The sequence below is a fragment of the Sciurus carolinensis genome, chromosome 6 (assembly GCF_902686445.1).
Source record: "Sciurus carolinensis chromosome 6, mSciCar1.2, whole genome shotgun sequence".
In the NCBI taxonomy this organism is placed as follows: domain Eukaryota; kingdom Metazoa; phylum Chordata; class Mammalia; order Rodentia; family Sciuridae; genus Sciurus; species Sciurus carolinensis.
In genome coordinates this window covers 10,283,385-10,304,526 of record NC_062218.1, presented here as the reverse complement: position 1 = coordinate 10,304,526, position 21,142 = coordinate 10,283,385, and the positions used below count along the sequence as shown (strand labels likewise).

Here is a 21,142-nt window from a genome sequence, read left to right as displayed (position 1 = left end):
TGCATCCCTGTGCCTCTCTTGGGGACTTTGGGGGAGGGCTGAGAATCAAATTATATGGCTCTTCCAGACACAGGTGTTTGACTCACTGTTCCACTCAGTCCTATGGAGGGAGGGAGGATTTTGATTCAACTGAAGGGGTGTGGGCAAGATTCCCAGTTGGGAAGGGAAACCAATATTAACTTGTAGGTAGGAGTCTGCTGTGGTTGCCTTCTTCCCTTCTGGGGTTGGTAATGTGCCCAACATACACAATAAGCACAATGCTGAATACTTCTGAGAGTATTCAAGGCAGTTGCAGTAATCACTACCATCTCTATAGGTGGATGATATTCGCTGTAAACCAAGGGTAGGTGTAAATTCCGTGGGTTAATAGACTGTGTTGAGAGAGACCTGTGCCAACACAGGACTTGTCCCTTATGGGGTGTCATGCTTCCACCATCCCTAAGAGAAGCCACCTCTGTATAATTCCCACAACTCTGAGATCACCACACTGTGAGGAAGGCCAGTATCACAACCTCAAATATTTCTTCTTATTAACAATTCTTGAGACTTTGCCTTGCCCCCGATCCTGGCCTGCTTATGACTGAGTTGTTGGGATCTTGGCTTCCTCACGTTCCCAGCTATGGCTGTTCCCTGGAGACCCGCCATTACCTGAAAGGAGACACAGCACATAAAAGAAACCCCGCCCCATTTACAAACTGTCTCCAAGAAGGGACCTCTGTGGTGCTGTGCTTCAGGGTGCTTTTCCTATTGAGGTGGCCATGCTAAACTGTTCTTGAGACCATATCGTCCCTTAACTTCCTCTTATTTTCATTTTCTCCTGCATGGATTTTCCAGAACACTTCCCCAGTAATGGTTGCCCTCAAACCCCGCATCCATCGCTGCGTCTTGGAAACCGACTTCACGCAGCCTGAGTGGGATCACTTGGCTGTTCATGTCCTGATTATTCGCTCAGTGCTTTTGTGTACATTTGAACTTTGTGGTGATGCTATTCTTGATTTAAATATAACACCTATGAAGGATGCAGGTAAACAGAGATAGACGGATATGAGTCCAATCTATATAAAATTTTGGCCATCTGTACCAGAAAAAAATTGCCGAAGTATAATACTTAGCATACACTCACTTCTTTAAAAAAAACAAGAAATGAAACTTTAATTTTCTTTAAAATAAGAGGAGTAGATAATAAACTACTTTACCAATGCCCCAACCTGAATCAGTACGGATGTAATAGACAATTCAAAGATGCAAATGCTACCAAGTCTTATACTATTTTTAAAGGATAAAAATACAAAAATTGTTCTGCAAGATACAGACTTCACTGCCTTCTGAGAAAATATTTTTTATTTAAATAACCTATTTCTTATACCATATGGTACAGAGTATACATTTCAATCGTTTGTCCTTGTTTATGGAAAATAAGTTTCAAATACATGATTTTATGCTACAACAAAATAATATCCAGCCTGTGTATTTCACACATGTGTATCATCATATGCAAAGCATCTGTCCTTATCCTCATTACATTTTGCCTTAAGCAATCCAGCATAAATTACTTTCCTTAAATTACACTGAGTTTCTGTTTTTCCTTCTCCACCATACCAATTTTATAATTGTAATGTTCGTGGCTGACAGGGAGAAGAAGAAAGCTCTAACCCCTAATTAAGATCAAATCATTTGTCCTCACATAGCCAATTAGTGAAGAATCTAAGATCATTTAGATAGCAAAAGGTAAAACATCTAAAATATCTTTTTCTTTTTCAGATCATAAGTATCATTATCTTACCCAATACCCAGAAATAATGATGTGTTTTCTACATATGACACTTGAGTTAAGCATTGAAAATGAAGCAAACTTTGATACTTTCCATTTTATAACTTCCTTTGCAATGTTATCCTAACTAGTTCAGGTAAGAATTCTAACACTAAAGTTATTCCTTGACCTTTCTCAACAGGGATTTTCTTGCTTTAAGGAAAAGGTGGGCTGGGTCACTAACCATCAGGAGGGACAAATTCATAGTTTATTTTTTTTTTTATTTAATAAAATTTTATTTTTCCAAATACAGTTGATTGGACCTGTTCGTACATCTTCACCAGCAGCTAGGGCATCTCCACCCTTGGTATTTCTGGTGTAAATTACTTGAGCTCTGTGCTTTGAAACCAGTTTGATAAGTCCTTTACTGAGATGACAGCTGGGGTTATAAGCTTATAGTTGGGAACTTCCTTACAGAGTTTGTCATAAGTAGCTCTGTCAAACAAGACTAGATTGTTGAGCTTGTCCCGAACATTTCCTTTGGACCACTTCTTTGTGGATTTGCCCCCAGATCTGTTCATTGGGTCCTTGCCTTTCTTGGCTGACTTTCCAGTATCTTTCTTCTTCTTGTCATCCTTGGGTGGCATGGCGAAGACTGGAGAGCAGCAGCAGCTACTGTAGCCTGGTCAAGATGTCAGACAAAAAGCTCATAGTTTATTTGAATATAAACTGATCTTTATGGGGTTCAAAGTGTAATACTAAGTAGCTATTGAAATGGTATTCTTTCATTCCTGAGGATCCATTTGGTTTACTCACTCTTTGCGAAGTGTACTTTGCTAAAAACCTATTCATGTAAAATATCAGTAGGTGTTGGTCATTTTTAGTACTAGAGCATTATTTGTTGTTATTGTTGTTGTTTTTTTGCAGTGCTGGGGATCGAACTCAGGGCCTTGTGCTTGTGAGGCAAGCACTCTACCGACTGAGCCATCTCCCCAGCCCCTAGAGCATTATTTAATTATATTAAAGTGATGAAGACTACTCTTCTGATTTTATACAATTTTATTCCTCAACTAATATTTCCATTTTCTAAGAGATGATTGATAAAATATAGGAAGTATATTACTCCCAACAAAGATGTGATCTAACAATTTAAGAATCATTTAGACAATTTTATATATTGATAACTTGCCCTTGCCAATAGAATTTTAAAGTATTGATATATACAAAAATTACACAGTTATAATTATTGATTAGGGTACAGAATCAATAAAAATTCAAAATTGGTAGGGCACAAATGCAAGTGATAAAACTATTCGATTCTTAGTGGAACAAATCTGACATAATTTTGTTGTGTACATTCATGAAAACATCACAGTGAATCCCAACACCACGTACATCCACAAGAATAGAATCCTAACTAGAATAACATATGTTCCATGCTTGTATAGTTATATCAAAATGGATTCTACCGTTATGTATAATTAAAATGAATAAATAAATAAACAAAATAAAAATCCAAAAAGCAAAAAAATTTAAAATAAATATACAATTCTTAAAATAAAAAAGAAGTAAAACCTCATGACTTTGGGTTTACCTTTAACTTAACCGGTAAGATCATAACCAAAGTAATGTTTATATAACCTAAAAGTTATTTCCTAAAAATCACATTTCTAATATCTCAAGCAGGTTTACAAGCAAAATTCTTTCACTAATCTTTCCCCTCTACACTCTTTCCCAGCACATTCTAAATCTTAATTAGCTTGATCTAATTATAGCAAAGGATCTTACAGCATTTAGTTTCTTGTCCTTTTTTCATTATCATTAACAAATTTTGATGGCAAGTTTCTGGAACCCAAAATAGCGGTGCCTGACCTTTTTCTGTAAACATATGCGGATACAAAGTCCTCAGCAAATGTCCTCACCTGACAAACCGGGAATTCACATAACTTGATTTTAGTCTAAGGAACAACTTTTATTTTTATTTCTAGTTTTAATACACTGTTAAAAGTAAATCTCCAGTTAAATATTTTTTTCCCCTTTCACTTCTTTTTTTTTTTCTGACTGAAGGCAAAATTTCCACCCATGACCGGTAGGTGACTTATGCCTGTTCTCACTCCCAGATTTGATCTACCTGGTGACCGGGGAGAGAGAATCTGACAACCCATGTGTTCTGTCTCCCGTAACAATGTCACTAACCTTGGGGAACATTATGTTAACCGTTTTCCCAAGTTGGGACTGCACAACTTATTTTCTAGGTATTCCCTCCTCCACAGCAGTTTCCCCAGGTCTCTGTGAATCCGCAGTCATATTTCCCTGTCAGATTAAGAAGTATGCTTAACCCAGCAACTTGGGAGGCTGAGGCAGGAGGATCACAAGTTTCAAAATATAACATAAAAAAGGGGCTGGGATGTAACCGTGGTAAAGCGCCCATGAATTCCATCTCTAGACAGAGAAGGAGAAGAAAAAGAAGAAAAAAAAATGTTTAATCTGATCTAATCTTTATTTCAATATCTAAATACATTTTTGGAGTTATTGCTTTTATTATTATTATTATTATTATTATTATTATTATTTGTACAAAGGATTGAACCCAATATCACTCAACTACTGAGTCACATCCCCAGCCCTTTTTAATATTTTATGTAAAGACTGGGTCTCCCTAAGTTGGTTAGGACCTTGTTAAGTTGCTGAGGCCAGCTTTGAACTTGTGATCCTCCTGCTTCAGCCTCCCAAGCCCCTAGGATCACAGGTGTATGCCACAAGATCCAGCTAGAATTATTGCTTATTTTGAAACAGCATTATTGAGATAAATTTCATTCATTTATAGTGTACAATTATATTTTTCATTATATCCACAGATATGTGCCACCTTCACCACAATCAATATTAGAATATTTTCATCATCTCAGAGAGAAACCTTGACCACTTCAGCCATCTTTCCACTGTCTTCCATAAACTTCCTAATCCTAGCCTCTACCAATCAACTTCCTGTCTCCACGTAGTTCTCTTTTGGGGCACATTACATTTGGATGGAATATGTGTACCTTTTTCACTAGCTTATTTCATTCAGCATCATATTTTCAAGGTTTTTCCACGTTTGTAGACATCAGTACTCCATTACTTTATATAGATCAATAATATTCCATTGCATGGATATTTTGTTTATCCGTTTATAACTTGATGTACACTTGGGTCATTTTGACATTTGGCTATTAGAAAAAATGCTGTTATAAACATTCATGTATGATTTTGACAAGGACATATGTTTTCAATTGCAGTATCTTGGGTATATAACAAGGTGTAATTGAAGGACTGTATAAAAACTTTGTTTAATCACTTGAATAAATACTGTTGCTTCAAACTGACTGCAGCATTTTACCTTCCCAACAGTGACTAAGTTGTTCAGTTTTTCTGTTTCCTTACCAACCCCTGTAATTATATGGCTTTTTTGATGCTAGCCATCCAAGTACGAGGGAAGTATCATATCACTGTGTTTTTGATTTGCATTTCCTTGATGAATAATGGTGGCAGGTGTCTTTATAAGTTCTTACTGGCCATCTGTATCTTTTCCATGAAAATATGACTATTCAGAAACTTCATGCATCTTTTCACTGGGTTGTCTTTTTAATATTGAGTTATGATGGTTCTTTACATATTCTGTATCCACAAGTCCCTTATCAGATATGTGATTTTTCTTGCATTCTGTGGGTTGTCTTTTCACTTGCTTGCATGTAAGTTTGTGATTTTGACAAAGTGAAATTTATGTATTAATTTCCTATTCTTTGCTGTCCTTTTTATTTTTGTTCATGGTTTTGATATCATACATAAGAATTATTTCCAAATCAAATGCCACAAGGTTTTCTTATAAGAATTTTGTTAGACTTATAAAGAAGGTCTTTGATAGATTTGGGATTAATTTTTCTATACAGTGTGAGGTAAGGGTCTATGCATATGTCTCTGCAGTTATCCCAACAGCATTGTTTTAAAAGATCATTCCTTCCCAACAGAATGGTAATTGCACTTTGTCAATATTCAACTAATGTTAAAAATATGGTTTTTTTTGGACCTAAGTTATTTAATTATAGCACTTATACTGCAATATAAATATATCAATCCTGTTATCAGTGTCATAGTCTTAATTACCACTTCTAGTTAGTAAGTTTTAAAACTGGGAGATGTGTGTCCTCCAACTTTGTGATTTTTTTTCAAGATTATTTTGGCTATTCTCTCTTGCAGTTCTCTCTACATGTGGAAATTGCTTTGTCAATTTTGACAAGAAACATAACTCAGAATGATAGAGATTGCATTGAATTTGTAGATGAGTTTGGGAAATGTTACCATCATAACAATGTTAATGTTCTGATCTGTGAACATGAAACATTTTCCTAATTATTTAGATCTTTAACTTCTTTCAGTAATATTGTATAGCTTTCAAAATGTATGTTTTGCACCACTTTTTGTTAATTTTATTCCTAAGTGTTTTCTTATTTTGTTGATGCTATCATAAATGGTAATGTTTTCTTAATTTCATATTCAGATTTTTCACTGAATGTGGTAGAAATGCTATTTTTTGTGCATTAAAGTATCTTTCAATTTGCTCAATTGATTTTAGTTTTACTGGCATTTTTTTACTGGATTACTTATCATATTCTATGTGCAAATTCATGCCATTTATAAAGAAGGATAGTTTCAAATTTTATTTTCAATCTGTATGCCTTTTTAAAATTCTCTAATTTCCCTAACTAGAGCTTTCAGCACAATAAATGAATATGAATGGCAAGAGCTGAGATTCTTGTCTTATTTCTGATCTCCAAAGGAAAGCATCATTAAGTATGATGTTAGGAGAGAATTTTTCATAGGTACGTTTCTGAGGTTGAGGATGTTGGTTTCTATTGCAATACTGAAGTATTTTTATATTGATAGGATTTTGCCTTTTGGCAAATTCTTTTTCTGCATTAATTCAAATTATGATATAATTTTTTGTTTTTAGTTTATTGACATGATACATTTCATTAATTGATTTTTCCATGTTGAATTACCCTGGCATCCATGGGATAAACCTCACTTGGTCATGGTTTATCATTCTTTTTATCTTTTGAATTTGATTTTCTGCTATTTTGTTGATAACTACATTCAAATGCATAAGAGATCTTGGTCCTTAGTTTTCTTTCCTTATAATATCTTTGTTTGGTTTTGGTATTAGGATAGCTCTCCTCATAAAATTTTTAGGAAAGAGATTCTTCCTTTCTGTTTTGTTTGTTTGTTTGGTTGGTTGGTTGGTTGGTTGGCTGGTTGGTTTTGGAAGGGTTTGGGGAGAATTCCTACTGTTGTTTAAATGTTTGGTAGGATTTATTTGCACAAACACCTGGGAATGACCTTTTCTCTTTCTTCCCCATATTTTTTAATGGTGAGAATTTTTCTTCCATATTTCTACATCCACATGATTTAAGAATATGATTTGGCCATTACCATTCCTCAATATTTCCCTTTTCCTCCTTTTCTTCCTCCCCCAGTCCCTTTCCTCTACTCAACTAATTTCCCTTCAATTTTTCATGAGACCCACCACCTACAACTTCTTTCCCATTTTCCACTCTAGTTTCCACATATGAGAGAAAACTTATGACCTTTGACTTTCTGAGTTTGGCTTATTTCACTTAATGTTCTCAAGTTCCACCCATTGTCCTGCAAATGACACAATTTCATCCTGCTTTATAGGTGAATAACTCTCCATTGGATATTTATGCCACATTTTATCTATCCACGTGCCCATTGCTAGACACCTAGACTGGTTCCACAGTTTGGTTACTGTGAATTGTGCTGCTATACAACCGGGGTATGCATGTCTCCTAATACTAAGCTGACTTTAAATCAAGTATACAAGTATATACTGACATTTTGGGGGGCACTTTACACACCTGTTTCAATTTTCCTATTATCTCATTGATCTTCTCTGTCTTCATCATTCCAGGTATCTTTGAAACTGGAATATTGACATCTCCAACAACTACTGTTGAATTGTCTGTTTTTCTCTTCATTTCTGTCAGGTTTTGTTTCAGATAGGTTGGTCTTTGCTATTAAGTAAATTTACATTTACTATCCTGGAGAATTGACACTTTATGATTGTACACCTTTATATCTCTAGCAACAATTTTTGTTTAAGGTCAAATTTGTTTGAAGTCAGTAAAGTCATGCCAGGTTATCTGGCCTCCATTTGCATGATGTATATTCTTCCACCTCTTTACTGTTAATCTATTTGTCTTATTTAATCTCAAGGATGTATTTTCACAACATATATTTACAAATACAGATAGATCAATAGATCAATCAATTGATTTAGTCTGATAATCTACCACTAATTGGATTTTATAATCTAGTCACATTTATTACTCTTGTTAGTATATTCAGATTTATGTCTGCCATTGTACTTTTTGATTTTTATACATTTAATGCACTATTTGTTTCTATTTTCTTTTTCACTAAGTAGATCTTTACTAATATAATATTTTAATTTCTTTAAAGGTATATTCACTGTATTTTCAGTTACAGTTTTTCTGGTTGCTCTGAGGAATACCATACAGAATCTAATTTATGAGAAACAATTTAGATTTATACTAACAATTTCCATGATATATAGAAACAATAATACTATATAACATTTCCTTTCTTCTTATGTCTGTAGTATTACTGCTTTATATATTACATCTATGAATGATACAATTGGTGAACCTATATTAATTCATCATTATTATCCAAAGCCCATAAAGTATATTCCAGTCCATTCTTGGTATTGTACAATCCATGGATTTTAACAAATGTATAATGACATACATCTGCCATGATAGTATCAGTTTTTCTGCCATAAAAATTCTTTTGTACTCTACCTATTATTCATCACTCAATCCTATTGTTGGGATTTTTAACATTTATATTCATAATTATGATTCATTTTGATTGTTACATTGGTCTTATAAAAATTAGTTGGGAAGTCTTTTTCTCTCTACCATATAGAAAAGTTTGTGTAAGAATAATTTTACTTAAATAAATATTTTGAAGGTTTTACAGATGTAGGTATCTGAGCCTAGAGTTTACACAGGGAAGGGGTCTCAGGTTATAGATTCAATTCCGTGTAATTCGACCTACTTCTCCAATCTGTGGCTTGACGTATTTCATGCATTCTGTAGTTTTAGTCAGTGTCTTTGGACCTCCCTTCTGCCTTATCCGCACTTCCTGTACTTTGACAGTTTAAGGACACACACATTAGCTCTTCTGAACATTCCACCTACATCACGGATGCTCTGTTTCCGGCTTTGTTTTTCTTTCTCATTGCTGTTTGATGACTTTCAAATTGTCCTTATTCTATATTTGTTCAAATGTCTTTTTAAACCGTTTTTTCGATTTTTCATTTCAGCTATTTTCCTTTTCAACTTTAGGTCTTACATTTGGTCTTGTACAATAGTTACCCTTTTATTTCTGCTTTCTGTTTGATGAAATATGATCAACATAACTTCCTTTTCCTTGTGATCTGGTTTCCTTTAGCTGTCTGAACATATTTAAGGGCCAGTCTTCTCTAATTTTTTTACCTGGACATCTTAGCTAATATAGCTAACTCTGGATATGGTTCCCCCTTTCCCTAGAGCAGGCTTATTTATTTGTTTAGCATCTCCCTGGATTAGTTTTTGAAATCTAACTCCCTCGAAGTGTTAACTCTGGTGTTACTCCTCAGGGAAGCTCTGCTTGGGAGAAACTCAGTCAGCTTGCGTGAGTGACCATGGCATTGGTCTCTTCCTCTCTTTTTCTGACCACATGCACCTATTAAACTCCACTGAGTGTCAGCTGATTGTTGTGCTGTTTTCAACAATGCCCTGAGGCATAAATTGCTCTACAAGCAATCTAGTCAAAGCCTGCCTCCCTTGGAGGAGAAGTTTCTAAGGTCAGTGTGTGACATTTTTTCTGATCCAAAGAGGGCATCATCACAGATCTGATTCCCCAGTTCTCATCCTCACCCCAGCCAGCCTTCAGTGTCGTCTCTCTCTGGAATCTTTCCTTGTTGGTCTGATGACACACTTTCCTCATTCTTGAGTATATATTAATTTTGAATTTCACTGTGCTTTTTTGCAAATGAAGTCAAATCCTTGAGGAAAAGATTAGGAACTATATGCTTTATGGCCTGTTTCTCCCCAAGGCAAAAGCACTAAATAGTTCTAATAGCGGGGGAGAGAAACACCAGTGAACCTCCCGGTGAGTGGCACCTGCCTTTGTAACAGGTGGGAAGCAGTTTGAGGTCTTCTTGGCTTATCTCCCTGAATGGAATCAGGGGCTCAAGTTGGGGACAGGAGATTAGGGCCACAGTATTCTTAGTACACACCAGGATAGATAGGTCTTCAGTGCCACAAGCAAGGTTAGGATAGCAGAAGCAAGTCCCCACCTCTCTACCATACTTAGACTCAGCATCTGGTAGCTGGGGGTAGGAAGAAAGTCTTTAGAAAGTCATTAGAAGTCAGCGGGTAGGCCCAGCATGGTTACCCAGGTCAGTAATCCCAGCAATTTAGGAGGCTGAGGCAGGAAGATCACAAGTTTTAGGCCAGACTCAGCAATTCAGCAAGGCCCTGAGCAATTTCCCAAGATCCTGTCTCAAAATAAAAAATAAAAAGGACTGGAGATGTTTCTCAGTGGTTAAACAGTCTTGGACTAAATCCAGGGTACCAAAAATTCTTTTTAAAATTAAAAAAGAAAATAGAAAAGAAAGAAACTTTTGAAAAAGGTCAGTGGTTGGGGGCAGGATCTTCATGCATTCAGAAGTAGGGAGGGAGAGTGGGGCAGGAGTCAAACATCAACAGACTCACTTTCTTACCAAAATTTGATAGACTTTCTTGAACAGATGGGTTTTTTTGTTTGTTTGTTTGTTTGTTTGTTTTCCCTTAGAACCACTTTCAGTGTATCTACTTATTTTTTAAAAATAATCTTCACCAATTTCACTTGGTCATTAGAACTTATCATACAGTCATGCTGAAAGTTGATCTTAAAACTACCTATTTTGCTTATTATTAACTTGAATTTAAAAGAAAAAAATCTAAAAACATGATTTATACCTTGAAATAAAAGTAAATTTGTATTTAGTTTTTGTTTTTTTTAATATTAAAAATGTCAATTGAACTTAGAAAACATTTAATTCAGTGGGGTCACACTTGTATACTTTAAGAAAATACTACCAATACACAGATTAAAATATTTACAGATTTGTTTAAAGGAATCTAAGAAAGAAATGAAAAGAATATTCACCAAATGCTAAAATCTGGTTCTGTTTCACGACATGAAATAAAACAAAGATGACTTTTACCTCTGTTTTCACAAAAATTTCTGTAATGTATACTAATGTTTATGTAATGTTTACTAATTATGCTTTCATAATTTTCTCAAATAGACATTTTTTTTCAAAGAAATTATGTGAACTTAATTAGTAAGTGGAGGAAAAATTTTATAGGGACTTCATAAATTTGCCAAAATTCATAATAGAAGTCATAGACAGGATCCAGATGAGAGTCCTAGTTTTCTGTCTTTGAGTTCAGTGTTTGTTCAATTACAAGTGACTACTTAACACTTCATTAAATGAATAACTAGTAGGTTTTCCCTTATTACATGGACAATGGGAAGAATCAAGGCTCTCTCAATGATACCCTCTGCAAATGTACTGTTTAAGATTGATGCATATTTGTTGGAAATCTGACAGTGACAAAAATGTTGAAGAAAATGTGCATGACACTTGTTAAAGATGGTAAGGAAGACTATTTAGAAGAGGCTGCAGCAGTGAGATTTTGCAGTAGGGGTGAGAAATCAGGTTCTGGGACAAGTGGAGATTTTTTGTCAAGGAACAGGATCAAGGTCAGAGAAGGAAAAATTAATAAGAGAAAGCATGAAGCCTGGGGGAACTTTGCCTGGCAAGACTCAATAGGATTCTTGCTTAAGGCAGGCCAGGCTAATAATCCTAAGGTGAAGTATTATCAATAAATTGACTCGGCAGGGTTCTTATTAAAATTGAATGCAAAAGAGTCTGACCCAAGTGGGGTCAAAGAAAAAGTCATTGTCATTTCAAGCAGAGAGCTGTTGCCCACTTAAGCTATTTGGGGTTACTAACTCCAGTTCATGAATGCTTCTCAGAGGTTCACAGCGCAACATTTAAAATGGCAAGGGAAACCTGCCAGCTATGCCTGAGCCCAGCAAAGCCAGCGTAACTGTACCCGAGAGACAATGTGAATATCAATAAATCATGTGTCAAGCAAGGGTTTTCCTTTGACTTTGAAGTAGTACCTCACTGATAAATGAACAGGTAAAACCTCATAAGAGAAATAGACAAAATCTAACATGGCTATTGATTTCAGGGTATATATAAATTCACTTTAAGAAGAACGTCAACACTTATCCCAAACAAGATTTAACCTACAATGTAAGCACAGGAAATGTCTCAGATTAAAACTCTATTGTGTTTACCATATATTTTTCCGATAAACATACTCTGGGCCAAAAGATATGAGAAATGTAGTCCTGGTAACAACATTGTCTTCTACAGGTCCATTTGTCTTGATGTTTTTCAATACTAAATGCACATAGCTAATTTCTCTTGATTCAATTCCAAATTTTCCACATGCCCTGAATTGGTTTGCATACAGCTTGCCTTCTGTGAAAGATTACTTTGCTCCAACTGACATAGTTCAGGTCTTCACGCTGGTAATAAATTGCCTTTCAGAAGTCTTGGGTTTTGTGAGCTGTGTACTATGAGGCAGGGTCCCTGAGCTCCATTTGTTTCGTGATGCTGACTGAATTGATTGCCTGTGAAGCTGAGGGCAAAATTTGGGGCCATGGCAAATGCAATCACAAAAAGTCTTTGAGATGTCAGCCAAAGATTTTTCACCTTTTGACACAGCGAATTCAGAAACTGAATTTTTCTTTGAAAGAATTAGAGGCATCTAGCAGTTACAGAAAAGATGATAGTGAGAAAAAGAATAAGGGTTCCAAAGTCTTCATCTCCAGAAAAATATCGGTCAATAGATAGTGGTAACCCCAGTAATCACATTGGGCGAGGTGACTATCGAGGACCAAATCAACACAGATCTGCAACAAATTACCCTAAAAAAATCACAGGTTATCATAGGACACCGGCTATTTTATTGTGAGAAGACTTTGGGTGATTATAAAATATACCAATGATTTGTTCCCTTTACATATATAGACACAAACGAATAGTACATGAACACAACTTTTGTAAAAACAGCAACTTGCCAATGAAAAATCTATGGCTAATATACATTAATACAGAACATAAAATTCTTTAATTGTATGTAAAAATATAAAACCATGAGTAGTTTTCAATATGCAACACTTTAATATGCATGTTTATTATTTGTTTTAAACCCTTATTAATATATATGATAGAAAAAGATGAAATGCTTGAAAACTTTTAATATTACCTGATTTGGTAAAAGGATCTTAATCAATTTGCTCTTTTGTATTTCTAGAAAAGCAGAAAACCAGGGTGTGCAAATATATTTGTAAAAATGGGGTAATAACCCTTAAGAAGTGCTCATTAATTGGAGTCTGTTATGAACTGAACATTTGTGTGTCCCCCAAAATTCATATGTAACATCCTAACCCCGTGTCTTAGTGTTAGAAAGCTGAGCCTTTGGTCGTAATTTGTTCATGAGAAGGGAGCCCTCAGGATAGTATCACTGTCCCTACTAAAGAGCAAGAGACAGGAAGGAGGTCTTTTCCTCTCTCAGTCATGCGAGATCAAAATGACCAAAAAAGCCTTTACAAACGAGGAGCACCAGACATCAGATCTCCCTGCAACCTGACCTTGACCCAGAGAAAACCGTGAGAAATAAATGTCTGTTGTCCAAACTGCACAACCTATAGTAATTTGGTAAACAGTCCAAACTAACAAAGAAAGGATCATTAAGAAGATAAATTTCACAACGCTTATCTACAATTCTTTCATGTGATTTCTTATACAGAAACTCTTTCTGTAAAAGAGAAACTACTGATGAAAAAACTTCATTACATATTTCCAAGTGGAAGTTTTAAAATACAGCTTCAGAAACACAAGGCCTTATGGAGAATTTCTGTAGGCAGATGATATTACACAAAACATTTTTTTTTTGTCTTCAGAAATCAGTTTTCAGGAGTCTTGTTCTGAAGAAATAAAATAGAGAAAGAAAGGAGACAGAGATAAAGAGAGAGAGAAGGAAGGCAAAGGTTGAGAGAGACATGAACACACATGCAGGCTGTGTAGATATGGAGACATGCTGTTTGGATGTGCCAGAATATAGGCATGGATTTCCTAGCTCTGTCCACTGAGGAGGCTGGAAAGCAGTAATAAGTACACGAAAGTCAAAGCATCAAGAATGATGGAACCCGAGGATGTCTAAAACCAGTCTTCAGTAAGAGACTCATGGGTATGTGTGAGATTAGCCCTGCGGGAAGCCGGGTGATGGACAGAGAACCTCCTTATTATGTTGCCACTTGATGCAAATCTAAAGTCAACCCCAAATTGTAAAAGATTAAAAACTACTTCAAGTGCCTATGATACAAAGCAATACACTCTATTATACTGGCTCCTAAAGAGTGGTCATGAAAAAACAGACTGCTGTAGGCACTTACCTGCATTAAGTTTCTGATTCTTCATAATTCAATAGAGGTGATGTTCTTCTACGGATGGAACCTGGGAGTGAGGTAGGCGAATCGCCCAGTTGGTCTTCCCAGTGATGTATATTAAGACAGGGCACCCTGACTTCTGATCCTCAGTTCCTTTCTTCAACTGTCACGCTCTTCTCTATACTCTCTAAGTGATAGATTGGAGCAATTCAATACAGGAAGGCATCAAACCTGCTGAAATGTGAGTTGAAGTTTAAAACTGTCCCTCTCAAAACATCAGTTTTAAAGAGTTGGAATTATTAGCTCAGAAGTAAATTTACTTACCTAAATGTAATATAGAATTTAAGATGACTTCTTATGTATGAGAACCCAAGTCTATATGTCTATTTATGTCAGCCAGAAAAGTCAGATGAATTTAATGATGAATGTTAAAAAAAAAAAGCTTGATTCTGTCTGAATGGGTTCAAACTCTAGCTCTGCTATCAAGTGTGTCTGTCATCTTAGAACAGTCCTTTAGCTTTCCTTTTCCTCACTGCCTTGATCTGCATGTCATAGAATCTACTGCAAATGCTTGGAGTACTATGCAGCACATAACAAAACAGTAAACAGTGCTCAGATGACGGAAGAGGGTAAGGTCTAAGGGTAAGCAAGTAAGCAAGTGGGGGAGGAAAAGCAAGGATATTTTCTTGGGTCAACTTGGAAGATCCTGTATACAATGGACACAGAACAGAGACTGGTAAATGTAGGAAGTGAGGCATAGGACCATGAGTGATCAGAAAGCTTGGACATCAGAATGAAAAATCGAGATTGATGGGAAGTAAGAACAGAAGGACCCAAGTCAATTTGCAAACAAACAACTCTGCCTATTCTTCAAATATTTCTACAGCATTACCAGAGACACTCTACGACCCACAGAAATTTCCTCCACCTCAAAACCCCTTAGCATGTGGTCTGCTGTGCTACCCACGTTAATGTCCTAGCACAGGATTCCAGAGGGCCTTTTGAGTCTCATCTTTCAACCTGTAACTAGGTGGGGAATTGCTTCATGTCATTTATCAACTTATCATCAGGGGTAAGTGTGTGTATGTGTGTGTGCACATACACTTGTGCATGAAGGTGCAGGTGCTTCCCTTTCAATCCCCTACAATACCTTGGAAATTGTTGATACGATATGATGTGATTCATGCACTCAATTGGACACGTTGCATTAGAGGAGGATCTATAGTGCTTCAGTTATAACTCGATTATCATGCATTCTGTAAACTTCATATCTACTACTCAGAACTGATTCTATTCTAAAATTTTAATATAGCTTACAGGTTTGGGCACTGAATTATTCATGCATTATTTATAGTGAGAACCCAATGGTCTACCACAGGCTGCACAGTTAATAATTAGTGAAGACCAGACTTTAACCAAAATCATTGGCCCTCAGTACACTTCAATTTCCTCCAACTTCGTTAGGTTCCAAAACAACTTTAAATTATGGTAAAGTAAGATTAATGTTATGAACATTAAAAGCAATATTACAGTTCCAAAACAGCAAGAACCACAATTCCATTAATTGAACTGGAGTCAGGTCCCTGACAAATAAATTCTCTTGGAATTGTATTTGCCTGGCGGTAAAGAAGACCACATTTAAAAGGCTATATTTCTAAATATTATCACAACATAAAGTGATAGCTTTTAGAGAAGTTAAAATTTGAACAGCAGCAAATGTATGAAATGCTTTTTGGAGATATGAAAAATGCACTCCAATATTTTGCCCAAAAGTGACTGGAATTCAAAAGTGACTATTTTCAAAACTTAACACTAAATATTACAATTATTGAATTGCTTTCAGGGAGGAAAAGTTCAAGAAGTCTATAAAGCTACAGAGTGGATGAGAATTACAAAATGAGTTATTGGCTCTTATATAAAATTAGAAGATGAATCTCTGGCCGATCAGGAATTATAAAATATATGGAAAATCTCCCTTCTCCTGTGACTTGTCCATGCATTTTACCCAGTTCTTCTTGTTTGTAGCAAAATTTAAATATGAGTTTTGATTCTTTTAGTCTCTCAGAACTGAGACTCAGTTGGGTTCATCCTATCAATAAATAGAGAAGAAATGTAAAACATATTCAATGTTGCCAAAAAAATTATGTGGTAGGCAGATCTGGCACTAGAAAATTCATTTAATGACTTCCAAAGGCAGACTAAAGACTTTCTACCTCCTTGATGCACTTATTCACCCTCACTAGCATAGTAACCATAATATTTATAGCCAAGAATCACAACCTATGTGTGGCATGCAATATCAGATTCCCGACGTGTTATCAAGGAGTGGCACAATGGGAACATGGGACTTCGGTTTTCTTTCTGTTCATTTGCTCAAGCAATTAAAACACATTGGCATTTGTCATTACAGACTTTTAATCAGCAACCGCTGATGCATTATCATGTCTATATGTGCTCATGAAAACCAGCTTATAAATAGAACTCAAGGCAAAACTATCTAGCTGAATTCTTCAACAACTAAATGTTTTATATACATATAAGTATTAGATAGATAAATAATTACACCTGGTTTTAATATTTATCCATGGGTCATTGGGATAATATTACAGAAATTTAGAGTTAGAAGAACTATAGAAAATAACCAACTAAACCCTGGGAAAAAAAAGAATTTTCAAATTAAAAAATTAAACCACATTTTTTTTTTTTAATTTTAGCACAAATTGTGGCACTTTTTAAAGAAAGAGCCAACATCATGGATCAGGATCAGTTTTCTTCCATTTGACTCAAGACCACAACTAGAAGGGTTCATCATGAGATATGTGCTTTCTAACACCTTATTTGAATGTGCACATCTCAATATATACCACACATTCAGAAAACATTAATTTTTAGCTGGTTTTACTCTTGGAAATAATGGTAAATATTTCTACCTATCCATGAGGAAAAGTTTAACATAAAAACATGAAGGACCTAGGAACTTATTATTTATTTTTAATTTTCTTTCTAGGAACTTATTATAGAATTTTATAAATATAAGTAGACACTGCCAGCTTATATATATGTGGATGTTATTTTTTTGGTATGACCATGATCAAGATTTTTTAAAAAGCAGTACTCTTCTCACTTTACTTTCTAACTTCAGTTTTTCATAACACATGAGAGCTGTATATATTTGGGCACATGCTATGATACTTCAATACTTGTGTAAAATGTACGACAAGTAGTTCCAACAATCTTATTTACCCACACGTAATAATTAAGTCATTGAGTAGTTATTTCTCTCATGAGAGGAAAATTATTCTTTTTGTTATTCTGGATGGAAAAAAAAAATTTCTAGCCAGTGGCCTAAGATCTTATGAGACATGTTAGTGAATTTTCTAGAATCTCCTTTCAGCAGCAATTGTTTCACCATGAAACAGATTCTCATTGTAGGAACAGGCGGGGAAAGCTTTGTGTTCAAGAACTTTCCCATCAGTCTTTTCTTTATCAATTTCCCTAAAGCCCACAATACTGCTTTTACTGACTCTGCCACTGCTCTGTCATATTGTGTTAAATAAGCACTTAGCAGTGATAAGCATGCAAGTAAAAGTGTTCATGTGGACATATGGAAAAGTCTCTTTTTCAAAAATATTTTATTTTAGAACACTTAATGGAAGGTCTACTTTCTTAACAAATTTAAGTGTGTTCTTACTTAGCTACAGTGTTGCTGACTATATTTGTAAAGCAGATCTCCAGAGCCTATTCAACTTAGATTGTCTAATTGAAACTATGGCCATCAAAAAGTTGCTCTTGATTTCCCTGTCTTCACCAGCCCTCAAAGACCACTACCCCCAGACTCCATGAACCTGTTATAGATATCTCATACAAATGAAATCATGCAGTATTTATCTTTCTGAGGCTATCTCAGCGTAACATCTTCAGGCTTATCCACAGTGTTATTCATAATAATCAAAAAGCAGAAACAATCTAAATGTCTTTCAGTTGAAAATGATAAATATGGTATATTTGCACCATGTAATATTAAACAATATCAAATAATGAAAGGACGATTCATGCTACAACAAGGACAAACCTCAAAAATATTATGCTACGTGAAAGTAGCTACTCATAAAAGACCTTGGTTTTAATTAGCTTTGTCACCACTTTGACCAACAGACCCGACAAGAACAATTGTAGAAGAGGAAAAAATTATTTGACTCATGGTTTCAGAGATCTCAGTCGAGAGACAGCTGACTTTGGAGCCCTGGGTCCAAGGTAAAGAAGAACATCATGGTGGAAGAGTGTGGTGGAGGAAAGCAGTTCAAGATGTGGTACCTCCTCCAGCCACAACCTGTCTACCTACCTACAGTTACCACTCCGTTAATCCATTCAAGTGGATTAATACACTGATTAGGTAAAAACACAATCATTTCACCTCTAAACTTGCTTGCATTGTCTCACATATGAACTTTTGGGGGACATCTCAAGTGTTAAACCATAATAATATTATATTATTTAATTTATGTAAAATGACTAGAATAGGAAGATCTATGGATACAGAGGTTACTTAGGACTGAGGGGTTTAGTGGAAAATGGTAAATAACTGCTAGAGGACACAGATACAGGATTTCCTTTTGGAGTGATAGAAATATTTGAAAATTAGATTGTGGTAACGGTCAGTAAAAACACACTGATGAATTTTCTTTCTTCTTTTTTTTTTTCTTTTTTTTTTGGGGGGGGGGCAGGGATTGAACCCAGGTGTGTGTTACCACTGATCCACATCCTTGGCCCTTCTTATTTTTTAGAGACAGGGTCTTGCTAAGTTGCTAAGGGCTTTACTAAGTTGATGAGACTGTTCTCAAACTTATAAGCCTCCTGCCTCAAGAAGAAGAAGTAAAAAGGATAAAATGTATAAAGGGAAAAGATTTTAGTCAAAGGAAGCATCTGAGATGAACATATCAAAATGGAATACCTGGGTTATAAGAGATTATTAAAAGCACCTATAACCTCCTGCTTTCTACCAAGTTGCTGGGATTACAAGTATGCACCACTATACCCAGCTTAACTTTCCACCTACATGAAAAATGTAGCAAAAAGGAAAAATATAACAGCAACAAAGGTAAAAATTTGTGGAGTATCAAATAAGATACCTATGTAAGCTTATGACAAACACTCAAACGTTATAGGTGCTTTTATTATCTCCACCAATTGTACTGATTAAAATTTGCAGTTAATTGGTACAACTACTCTGGAAAATCAGTATGGGGATTCCTCAGATAACTTGGAATGGACCCACCATTTGACCCAGTTACACCACTTCTTGTTTTATACCCAAAATTCACAGTTAAGTCAGTAATTTGCAAGATTAAATTTGACACTTTATTTTCAAATTTTTCTTTATATGCATTTTTGTCTTACTGAAGGAGTAGAATAAGTATATATAGGAAAGGTAAGTGTTTGGATGTAAAGTAGAATCTTTAGGCACCCCTAATGTAGATCTTTATCACCCAGGATATTGCCTGTTAACATCTTATAACCAAGGCATTCCGTTTTGATATGTTATCTCAAATCCTTCCTTTGACTAAAATCCTTTTCCTTTATACATTTAACCCATTTTTTCAAACCTTTATCCTCTACAAAGCCTTCTGTTTTAGTCAGCTTCTTCATTGCTGTGACTAAAATAGGATCTGACCAGAACAATTGTAGAGGAAGAAAAGTTCATTTGAGGGCTCATGGTTTCAGAGGTCTTAGTGCATAGAAGGCAGACTTCATTCCTCGGGGCTCAAGGTGAGGCTGAACATCATGGTGGGAGAGGGTGGCAGAGGGAAGCAGCTCACATCATGGTGATCAGGAAGCAGAAAGAGAGAGAGTCCACTCTCCAGATACAAAATGTATACCCCAAAACCACGTCCTAATTCCAGTCCCCTCCAGTCACACCACACCACTTCAGTTACCACTCAGTTAATCCTTAATAGAGGATTAAATCATTGCTTGAGTTAAGACTGTTAAAACCCTATCAACTCTCCTCTGAACCTTCTTACCTTGTCTCACACATGAGCTTTAGGAGGACACCTCACGTCCAAACCATAACAGTTTCCCTACCTATCCCCACCTTGATTTCCCTCTCTTACTAACTGATAGCATGCACTTTCTATGAACATATCTAAGACTCTGCATAATCGATTTTCACTTCAATAAAAATATTGAAGAATTTTGAATATTGAAATAAAACAATATTGAAATAAAAAAATTCTTGTTTTACTAAGTGATGGGTGACACCTTTAATAAGTTTGTATGCCCTCCTAAAACATCTGTGCATGCAGTGAATGCCTGTAAACCTTTCTTCATTAATTCAGCAACATGCATTAAAAGTCCATATTTTTAAAAATCTTACTTTTCATGTAAACACTGACCTTTCTCAAAACATGTGACATGATTTTAGCCCTGAAAACCTCACTGTTGTTTCGATTACTATAAAATAGCGCATTTATAATGAATAATGGCCCCATTTTCCCATTATGATCAAGATTCAAGATAGAAAACATCATTTTCATTTAAAAGGAAACAAATCTCACTACCTTTAGTTTTAATCAGAAAAGAAATGCCTTTGAGACAGTAAGAGGCACTTCTCTGATGATGTGTTGCATTATCATTCCTGGTACCGAGGGCAAGAACAGAGCTGGATTCATTTTCCAACAGTAAGAAAAAAATAAATAAAAGCTGGAGGGAACAAGAGCAATTCAAACTAAAATTAGCAAAATGTAATGG

The 21,142-nt window shown here is 35.5% G+C and overlaps 1 pseudogene; it reads right to left on the bottom strand.

The window, feature by feature from the left end:
* Positions 1 to 574: 574 nt before the first annotated feature.
* Positions 575 to 2,397, bottom strand: LOC124986958 (40S ribosomal protein S25-like; annotated as a pseudogene).
* Positions 2,398 to 21,142: the final 18,745 nt, after the last annotated feature.